This window comes from Sinocyclocheilus rhinocerous, unplaced genomic scaffold, assembly GCF_001515625.1.
Source record: "Sinocyclocheilus rhinocerous isolate Xijiao unplaced genomic scaffold, SAMN03320098_v1.1 scaffold749, whole genome shotgun sequence".
Classification (NCBI taxonomy): Eukaryota; Metazoa; Chordata; class Actinopteri; order Cypriniformes; family Cyprinidae; genus Sinocyclocheilus; species Sinocyclocheilus rhinocerous.
This window is the reverse complement of record NW_015653466.1, coordinates 1,401,998-1,413,492: the sequence shown is the minus strand read 5'-3', so window position 1 is coordinate 1,413,492 and position 11,495 is coordinate 1,401,998. Positions and strand designations below refer to the sequence as shown.

General features: G+C 38.5%; 1 protein-coding gene across 1 annotated transcript in view; it reads right to left on the bottom strand.

The window, feature by feature from the left end:
- The window catches only part of LOC107716011 (chloride intracellular channel protein 4-like), a 37,577-nt gene that overhangs the window by 25,103 nt on the left and 979 nt on the right, over window positions 1–11,495 (bottom strand). The window lies entirely within an intron of this gene.

Below are 11,495 nucleotides of genomic sequence, written 5' to 3'. Positions count from 1 at the left end.
ATTTTTCTTTTATGCCAAAAATCATTAGGATATTAAGTAAAGATCATGTTCCATGAAAATATTTTCTAAATTTCCTATCGTAAATATATCAAAACTTAATTTTTGATTAGTAATATGCATTGCTAAGAACTTAATTTTAAAGGCTTTAAAGGCGATTTTCTCAGTATTTAGATTTTTTTTGCACCCTCAGATTCCAGATTTTCAATCTCGGCCAAATATTGTCCTATCATAAACCATGCATCAATGGAAAGCTTATTTATTCAGCTTTCAGATGATGTATAAATCTCAATTTTAAAAAATTGACCCTTATGACTGGTTTTGTGGTCCAGGGTCACATATGAGAGTTTACGAAGGTGTCCGTTTTAGCACATTGTTATAGAGTTGCTGGGCTGTTCTGGGTGGTTGCTTACTTTGACAAGTCTCTACAAAAGTCTGGTCCCAAAATATGACTTTTGTGAAAATATGTCACTTTTAAAGGATTTATTGACCATTTTATAGTCTTTCAAGTGAAAATTATAAATCCTCAAGTTGCATGATCTGAGCATTATTAGAGGCCTGTAGTAGGGGTGGGCGATATAGCCTCAAAATTATATCACGATATTTCAAGAATATTTGCAATAACGATATTTATGACGATATAGAAAAAAATATGGAACAACGTTTTATTGGTGATTGCAGCTGGCAGGCAGCAGCATTTATTAGTGCAAACTAGGGTTGAGACGATGCCATCGTCCATCGCCGATGGCTGACAGACATCACGATGTTGAGCCGGCATCGTTATCTCCCCAACATCCCCCCCTCCCCCCACAATCCGCCGCATCCCAATTCCATGTTCGGAAAGGAAATTAAGTGTACTACAGAACCCCTAAAGGGCATAAATAGCCTACGAGATAGGAGGATAAAAAAAACATATATTTCAATACTTTCTCTTGCAATTATATCGTTGGGTAATTATACTATATATAAATTGCAGGCATCAGGGAGTCGCTACTAATATGCAGGGCACTGAAACCGCTTTCGAATGCGCGCTCTCATTTTACTTTCACTTTCGATATTCGCGATCACACGAACTCTATATTATGGAGCGGCAATACCTACCACACATTGTACAAGATTAGATATTTGTCAGTGGTGCTCAGTATCTGCAAATCATTCGCCACTATCAGTCATCTCTCCTTACTCTGTGTATGTGGTAAGTGAATTTTCATGTACTGTAATGTAACAGTCTACCGCTAGCAAGCGGCTAACCATGTCCCTTTAGTGGCTCCGTAGGACACGTTATTTGTTTTCCGTGCCTTTCTGCATACGGATTCACGCTTTGTGCACACCCCCTAACCCTGCCCCCCGATGTAATCGTCCATCACGATGTTTCACTGTAGACATCGTCCGATGCCAATTTGGTAGACATCACCCAACTCTAGTGCAAACAAAATGAAGGGCATTTTCCATCCTTTTCCAATGAGCTACTGTCATCGATGACATACTACCTAATTCGAAGTGTAAATTTATTGTCATAAAGTGGCAGCAGCAGCTGTGTGTTCGACTTGAAGCAGACCGATGACTTATTCCTTATTTACACTAGGGCTGTGCGATTTGGGGAAAATATCTAATTGCGATTTTTTTTTTGACAGATATTGCGATTGCGATTTGATTTGCGATTTTAATTTTGCAAAGTCAAGCTTCAGCTTAACATTGTCAATAGTGTGCAGCACAGTATGTGAATAGTTACCCTGCTGGAAAAAAAACTATAGAAACCATCACAGAAATTCTTATGGTTTCCATTAAAACAATTACAAAATTCATTTTTGTAGTGTGTTTTGGACATTATTCCAATAGGAATTACTGTTGTTTTATTGTTTCCCATCTGCCAGATTACATCCCACCAACAGAATCCATCAGATACCAGTAGACACCATTATAGTTTACATTAAAGCCAATATAATTCCCATTATAACTCTTAAATCCATTAAATTTTCTATTGTGTTTTGGGAGGGGTTCTATTGTTTTTTTCAGCAGGGAATATTATATTGGTATTACTACTTTTACAGAATTTACTTAATTACTGAATTTCAAAAGGAAAGATTAGTTTATTTTGTGTAAATAAAGAACTGTACCTTTACGCAGTTGGCTAGAGCAGTGCTGATTGGAGAGAACGGAGATGTGCTCACTCTGTTGGTTAGTAAGGCTGCCTCTCAAGGCTTGCAATCATGCATATGCTCTGGAACAGAGTAATATCGTGTCCACATCGCAGGCTTTGCGATTAGCAAACCGCAACGTCTCAAATCGCTTTCGATTTCAATTAATCGCACAGCCCTAATTTACACTGCACACTGTGGCGAGTTACGGGTCCGAAGTGGCCAGCGGACCTGATCGCGGCCACTCTAGTCAATGCTTGTGTTTACACCAGCTCTCCGCGCCGCTTTGCTAAAGATAGGCACCTCGCCTATTTTTGATGGTAAGAGTGTGTGCTTGAATATGCTCTAGAACCGCTCTCGCGATACTTTGATGTCATACACCGATCAGTCTGCGCAGCGCTGCTTCAAGTCGAACACACCTATTGGGTTTGTGGTGTTGTTGTTGTGCACGCTAGGGAAAGTAAATGCGCCATACGTCATCACGTCGCTATATCATTGATATCGCGATATGACACTTTTTTATCATGTAAAAATTTATACCGGTATTATCGTGGACAGTATGATATGGCACACCCCTAGCCTGTAGCATTAATGCTGAAAAACAAGTAACACATCAACATTTAATGCCTTGTTTTAATCTCCAACCGCATGTATGAGCAATAGTAATAACAATACTTGCCTTTGTAAGCCCTTTTAAATTAGGGATGCACATATAGGCATGGGCCGATTACCGGTTTCAAGGTATACCGCGATTTGAAAATGTCACGGTTTCAAAACCACTAATATTTTCCGTTATACCGTTCCTGCGGTATGCGCTGTTTTTCATGTCTCTTGAAAGACTGAAAAAAAGTGTAGGAAGGAATCCCTCAGGTTGAGTGCAGTGAGTGACACGACCCCTCCCCCTCCTGTTGGTGCGAGCAGTCAGTCATGTGTGTATGATGGCCGAAGGAGCTTCCCCTGGAACTTACGTGATCGGCAACCGGCTGTTTTTTTATCCTAAATATTGATTTGGGGTTTATATGAATGTGTTTCTGAGGGGAACTGATTGTCTTCAGAAAAGTTTGGATGGTATTTTCTTTTCATCTCGTCTCTTTATAATTCATATTAAAGCAGTGTTTCAGCGCAGCGCTGCTAACCAAGGAAACGCTATATCAGTGCTGTTCCATGAGCGCCTCCTGCTGTCAGAGAGTGAATCTGCGTCTCATTCAGAGCTCCTGCTGTTTGTTTCGTTCAGGCATGTAGTATAATTTCACAAAGCTAGTCAGAACATTCTGTTTTTGCTTCAAATTGGGTTATTATTAAAATAATAATCAAATTATGTATGAAATAAAGAAAAAATAAACAAATACTACTGTTCCAAATATTCTGTATGTCGCTAAAAAATAAAATATATTGCGTTCAGTGGAAAAAAGTTTTTGTTTTACCCAGACATTTAAAAATAACACATTTTAGAGCTGTAACAACAATACCGTGATACCGTGAAACCATGATATTTTTGCTTAAGGTTATCATACCGTCAAAATCTCATACCGGCCCATGCCTAGATGCACATATAATAAAATCCTGGCATGAATACAGATAAGAGAATAATTATTTTTGTTAATTATTTTTAATTGCTATGGCTGATAACCCCAAAATTTTGTAATAAAAAAAACATTAAAATAACTTTAAAAAATATATATTTTTATTTTAAACGTACAAGCACAATTAAATATCCAATACTGGCCAGTATTGATAAAAATTCAGCCGATAACCAATTTCTGAAGGTCTGTGTGACACTGAAGGCTATGCTAGGTTTTATTTTTACATTTGATTATTCAAATTCTGCAGTTTTTCTTACTACGTTAAATAAACCTATTGTACCTTAAAAACTTAATTTGTATCTTTGTTCTATTGTTTATAATTTGCTTCTTCATATATTTTTTTTTACACACACACACACACATATATTCAGCTTTCAACTCTCAAAATTGTCTGTGGTAATCAAAGACATCTTTAATTTGTACTGAACTTGAACTTATTATTTTAAAACATTAAAGAGAGCTGAAAAGTACTACACTTTAATAGCATTTGAAACCCCTATTTTAATAAAGAAAACAATTTAACAAGCAAAAGCGGGGAAGATATATAGACATTAAAATAAATTGTTGGCATTTGAATTCTGCACGTTTCCAGATTCCATGCAGATCTCCTGCATGCTACTAAGTTTGTGCAAACATTCCCAGAACATTCCTTCTAACACAAAAGCAGACCCCAGACTGATGACTCACGGCCACGCTTCCAGCCTGTCATTGGTCAACACTCGCACGCTCACATCAATGGACACATGCAGAGTCTCGCCTGACCTACACCACTGACTACACAATGTTGCACCAGCTGAATAAACAAGTGTTTTTTCAAATGAACAAAAACACGCAGGTCTCTTTGTTCAGGAGACGAGAGCCAATCAGCTATGAGATTTGACAAGACTAAACACATGCAGATCAACGGCAGAATCTAGACAAACAGAGACGAGCGTATAGGTTAAGACGGCCACAGTAAAATCACTCCTGCTAGAAGAACCTGGTCAAATTTGCCTACATTTAACATTTAAAATGAAATTCAAATGCTGGCTATGCTACAGATATCATCGTACAGTGACATCCAATGTCATGATGGCAATGGCACATCCACACAATCCTGTTGAAACCCTGTGAGGGAATCAGACAGCGCTGACACAGCATCATATGCTCTTGGCACATGGCTGCAATAGGCAGTCACACACAAACAAACTTGACTCATAAGAGACTGTGAGCGTGTGTGTGTGAGGCAGAACAAGAAAAAAATGAATGAATAAAACACCCATAATGTGTAATGATCATCATGTGTAATGATCTATAATATCTATTTTATGTCTCAAATAATGTAACTGGCTATTTATGGAAGATGTAACCTATGGTTAATCCAGTTTTGAAAATAAACCAGCAATTACACAGTCACTTCATTTTTGTTCTTTATGCATTCTGCCTGAAGTTAAACTCCCTCCACATCTCCACATCATGCTATGCATAAATAATATTAAACAAATGCCTCCAGTCATGCAGGATCAAGTTACACAGTCTGCAGGCACACAGGTGTGCGGTTTTGTAAATGAGATGATGAACCCCACAACAACAGAACATCTAAAAATTATTTGCTGGTTCTTCTTTTGCCATCTTTATCTTCTAAATAAATACTGAACACTAAATATTTAAAAAGAGGTCATAATGTTTTATTTTTTTGGTTCAAAGTTTTATTTTTTGCCAAAAACAGTTGTAACATTGTGGCTGATTCATAAAACAAACTACTAGGGCTACATACAAAGTACAAAACTTTGGCTGAATTGTTGCAGCCCTACAAACTAAATTTGCTTTCCTAATTTAATATAAACTCTTCCATATTTAAATAAATACATGAAGATTTTATATTATTAAATAATTTATATTTCACATATAACTGCAAATATTCTCATTGCATTTGAGTCTGATAGACACAATAGTCTATCAATCATCTGATCAAACCTCCTACTGAACTCTATTGCAGCAGACAGAATGGGCGACTCAAAGGAGGGGCACACGACATGAACAAACTTTTCATTGGTTTGAAAATAAAAGTCATTGCCCACACACAAAACCAGTATAAGAGGACACAATGGAGCTCCAAACAAAAGGATGAAACTTCACCGTGATGGCTCACTATACTGAGACGACTGCAATGCAGCTTTCTGGTCAGATATGAGCCATCTGTGAACGCGACGAAAAGAGAGAGGGAATGAGGGGGTGAAAGAGTTTGTGCATGTCTTTTGTCTTTCAGACTCTTCAGTAAGGATAGATCTCATGCAGTGAAGGCATTTGACTCTGGTGGAGTCCTAAAGGCCAAGAATGTGTCCATGTTCTAATAATCCCGTTTTAATAATCCTGTGTCACTGTGTGAACACCTGATAACACATTAACTTTCTCCAATCCGTAAACAAATACATGGCCATTTTCTCACCAATCTTTTGATGCATTTAAATGTATGTGTTTATGTAAGATCCCATCTTGGCAGCTGATAAAAGACTGAATTGCATATTTAACACTCTGGAATTGGACTGAAAAAAAACCTGACCGCTAGTTTGGGTTAAAAATGGAAACAGTGAGAGATGAAAGGACACTCTGATGGGTGCCATAATCCTTCACCAACGCTTTGTGCTCCTCTTGAGGTTTTGATAGACATGTTGCTGTTTACAGCACAATAGGTCTGAGCCTATTAGGGTTGGGCGATGTCTACCAAATTGGCATCGGAAGATGTCTGCAGTGAAACATCGTGATGGACGATGACATGGGGGGGTGGGGTTAGGGGTGTGCCCGAAGCGTGAAGCCACTAAAAGGTTAGCCTCTTGCTAGCGGTAGCCTGTTGCATTACAGTACATGAAAGTTCACTTACCACATACACAGAGTAAGGAGAAATGTCTGATAGGACGATGGCGAATGATCCTCCCATCTCGTAGGCTATTTATTCCCTTTAGGGTTTCCGTAGTACACTTAATTTCCTTTCCGAACACAGAACTGGGATGCGGCGGATTGCGGGAGAGGGGGGGGGAATCACGATGTCAGCTTAACATCGTGATGGCTGTCAGGTATCGGCGATGGACGATGGCATCGTCTATCGGCCCAACCCTAGAGCCTATGAACTCCACATGAATATCAAAATAGATCAAACTAAATATTTCACAAGTCAGCACATCCTGTTTTTTCAAAGGAGCCAACAGTTCCTTCAAAAATACATGCAATACTAAAAAAACAAGGCCAATGGCCTCGAATTCATGAGCAGTGATTCAACTAACTCTGCAGTCCGCAGTGAACAATTGCTAACATCAGCTTAAACAAAAATCAAACCAGAGACAAAACACTAAAGTCATCTGACTCGGCATGCAGCATAAACAATAATTAATCTAAAGAGCCAATCAAAGCAGAGCAAGGGTTACTGAGGTTGCATCATCAGTACCTGAACTGTGTAAAGCACCTGAGTGACAGTGTCATTCTGCAGAGTAAACATTACCACCGTCACATGGTGATCTGGCTCACTTTGCAGAGCTAGTTTCGAACCCGTACACACTGAGGTAGAGGATTGGGTAGATCATGAATGATCTACACATTTTAAAGAAAATGTGAATGATACTTGCCAATGCAAAACTCACACTGTTTGCACCACAATGCTAGCATGTTATGGGAGTTTAAGGTGTTCGTTTTAGCACATTGTTATCCAGTTGCTGGGCTGTTCTGGGTGGTTGCTTACTTGGACAAGTCTGTACAAAAGTCTGGTCCCAAAATATGACTCTGTCCCACCTTTAAAGGATTTCTTGACCATTTTATAGTCTTCCAAGCAAAAATTATAAATCCTCAAGTTGCATGATCTGAGCATTATTAGAGGCCTGTAGCATTAATGCTGAAGAATAAGTAACACATCAACATTTAATACCTTGTTTTAATCTCCAACCACATGTATGAGCAATAGTAATAACAATATTTGCCTTTGTAAGCCCTTTTAAATTGGGGATGCACATATAATAAAATTAAATTTCCAATACTGACCAGTACTGATAAAAATTAAGCCGATAACCAATAGTGTATTGATATATCATGCATTCCTACTCTAAATATCTATAATATACCACACTTCTAGACGTTGACTTGAATGGAAGCATTTCCTTGAAAACCCAAAATAAGCCTAACATTCAATAACCATGAGAACTGCAAATTCTTGCTCTGCTGCATCATACTCTAGAGAAGTCACAATTTAAGAGACACTGATCCAATTAAAGCTCTGAGGCTGATCTCTCAAATCTCAAATCCATTAAGCTGGGCATACACTTTCGTCCAATTCTGAACTGAATTCTGACTCGTGCGACTCTTTATTTGAGTCGGGCTGAATTTCAGCTTTGTCGTGCGTCGTTTGTCGTGCAGTGTTCGTGCAGTGTACAGGGGTAAACGAGAAGCGATAAGTCTCTCCCGACAGGCAATCGGACGGTCGGATGAATTTCTGACATGTCAGAAATTTTGGTCGCCCCTCGTGAGGGTATCGCACGACTGCCCTAAACTCAGTGCTTTTTCCCTCACTGCGCCTGCGCGAAAATAGAACTTTAACTATTTAATCTTTAATACAGCAAGAAAGAAAACGAAAAAGTTTTAAACTCCAGTCAATCATTAAGCTACAAGAAAGTGAAAGTAAAAACTGACTGAGCTGTCGGCATCTGACACTTAACGGCACATATTCTCAGAGGAGACGAGAGACATATTGGGTATTGTCTTAATTTATTTTCTAAAAAAAAAAAATCTCTTATAGCTGAGGCCATGTACACAGGTATTTTTATAAACAGAGTTTTTCTACAAGCCAAAAACTCCGGTTTCGCTGTCTACACGATAACCCTGCAACCGGAGTTTTTGAAAATCTTCACCCTGGCAGGAGTTTTCAAAAATGTTCGGTTTCAGTGAACTGGTGCTGCGTTTGCATGTGGACGAACGGCCTAACCGCGTAGAAAAAGCTGCGGTTTTAAAAATAACCGCGTTCGTGTGGACAGGGTTTGATATACGTAGTGAAAAAACAACAACAACAGAATTGAAGTATTTAGTGTAAAACAAGTTGTTTTTTACATGTCTTTGTCTGTAGGCTAATAAAGGTCTTGACTGATTATTACAGTGTTTGAACATAGGCTACTTTAGACAGAATTTTAATTATAGCCTAGGCCTATTCATTGTGTAGGCTAATATATCTAAATGTTTTAAATCATTTTCAATGAGGAGTAAGCTAATTTAATTATTTATTATTCACGCATCAGTTGTGCGGTTGTGTGGTAATGAGCTATGAAATTATTGCGGGGCAAATGAATTGCAGTAGACCTATAAATTTAATAATAAAAGTACCATAATAATAATAATAGCAATGGTAATAATTTAATACATTAATTGGAAATGACAAATCCTCTCAATATCACCTGATGCTTATATATATTTTTTTTGATATCTCTGGCTATCGTCCATACAGTGTCATCGTCTGTGCAACTAGAGTATTTCACACGCATAGTGTGAGCACATAAATCATGCTCGACAATCAGACCGTACAGTGTGAGCACATAAATCATGAGCTTTGACTTTACATCGCATGCAATCTGCTCGTACAGTGCGAGTTGGTACCTTGATGAAATTGCACAGTGTATGCCCGGCCTTAGAGAACAGAGGATAAAAAGCCAACTAAGAGAAACACAAAGACTTCTAAACCAGCAAGCACTGATCTGATTCAACCACACAAGAAGTGTGTTCAGACTCTTTTTGAAATGTACTGTACACCAACACAAGCTGCAGTGTGCTTTACTGCAATCAAAGTAAATATCTAAATGTCCACGTGGTAAAGATGGCCAGCAGGTGCGGCTGTACAGAGGGAGGGAGGAAGGGAGATGACTGCATTATCACCCGCCAGCAGGGGCAAGGTTTGCCTGGTTTCTATGGCAACAAAGGGGGTGGTCCTGCTGTGATGTTGTGCAGGAAGGAAAGGCGGTACACACATGCTGTTAATTACGAATGAGAAAGACATAAAACAACAGAAAGGGAGGGAGGGAGAGAGGTCACCATTATCTTTCTGCTGCAGTGTGTGCACTTTCAAACATAAAATGAAACTCCCTTTACCCAGGTGCCATAGAAACGAAACACACACAGTGTAAGTGTCACTGCAGCTCATCTGAGATCAGCAGCAGACTCTGTCAGTGCTGAAGGAGGGTGACCTGCGGTCTCTCTTCATGCCGTTCCACATCAAAGCCACAACAGCAGAAGAACTGTTTTATTCCTGCTCAGGTGCTAATTTTTGATGCTGATTCACTATGTAATGATCAGGCAACACTGCTGTGTGGTCAAGCCGAATCTAAAATCACAACACCAGCAATAAAAGACAATAATTTCCTGACTAACCCATTCATAAAACAACATCAATTATATCATGTATCAAGCACTTCATACAGTATGCCAAATTACAGCAAGACATTCTTAAAAAAGGGCAAGAGGAAGACAATAGGATGGACACTTTATTGTAAAGACCCCATGAAATAAAAATTTGAGTTTTGTGCATTTTGTGTATTAGCTGGAAGCCATCTAAATGTTAGTGTACTTATAAACATTGACAAAATTCACTCAAATGCTCTCTAAAGTGAGCATATCCTTATATATTATATTTATGGTGTTATAAAAACAAATATTTATTACAACTTTTAAAACATTATTTTATATATTTAATAATAAAATATGTTTCTATATATACATATACACACTCAGAAACACACACACACATATACACATATATATATATATATATGCAACATTTAAAAAAAATCATATATGTATTTCAAAAGGTCAATATAATTCAAATATACAGTACAGTAAAAGAATACAGTAAAATAAATGCAATACAGTAAAGAAAACGGCACTCCTCAGATTTCCTGGGGTCTTTAACAATCAATCTGTTAGAAACCAAAGCCCATATTTAAAATCTGAGGCTCATCTAATGTTTTATAGGCTCACTTCACAACTTCCAAAAAGAGCTGACCTATACAAGTGCCTTCTAACGTGACAAACTGCTGTAATGTTCATTGAATTATTAATTACAGACCATTTAATACAGCAGGGGCATCCTTTAATTAAAGGCTCGGGAATCATACACGCCTGGTCAGCATTTTCAAGTCTGAGATCCAAAGTCCTCTGAGCTTTAATGCACTAGTAGTTTAGTAATCATGCGGGTTACAGAGGAGAGCTTGCTGCACACTTCCAAACAGATCTCAGTCCCTAAACATCCACTGTTAAGAGCCCCCTCCTCTTTCTGTAACTCCCTCCCCTCCTCCACTTCCCTTCTCACCCTCCTTTCAGTCTTTCGGGAGTTTTCCCGCTCTGCCCGGCAGAAGGCCTTTGGAGGGAGAGAAAAGAAGAGAAAAGCAAAGGAAAGAAAGAAAGAGGACAGCAGGATTCCAGCAGTGGAGAGGAATTCGAATAATTCCAGTTTGATTACTCAAAGATCCAGGGAAGGACCGGATTCCTTCACTTCAGTTTATGTTGGAAATGACTAAGAGTTTAGTCTTAAGAGCCAAACCATCAAAAAATAGATCCTAACACCGTCTCTGGTTACAATAAACACAGACTGATTCCTGTGTGGAGTTAAAATATAAAACTCTGTTATGAAGGCAAAACAATGTTGCAGTAGATAAAGAAACAAAAGACGGGTTCATCCATTCAAAGGATATTAAATACAACGTCCTTTCTTAACAGACATATCCTGAACTCTGGCAGAGCACATTTGGGCTCTTTTTGGCTCGGTTTAATGTAA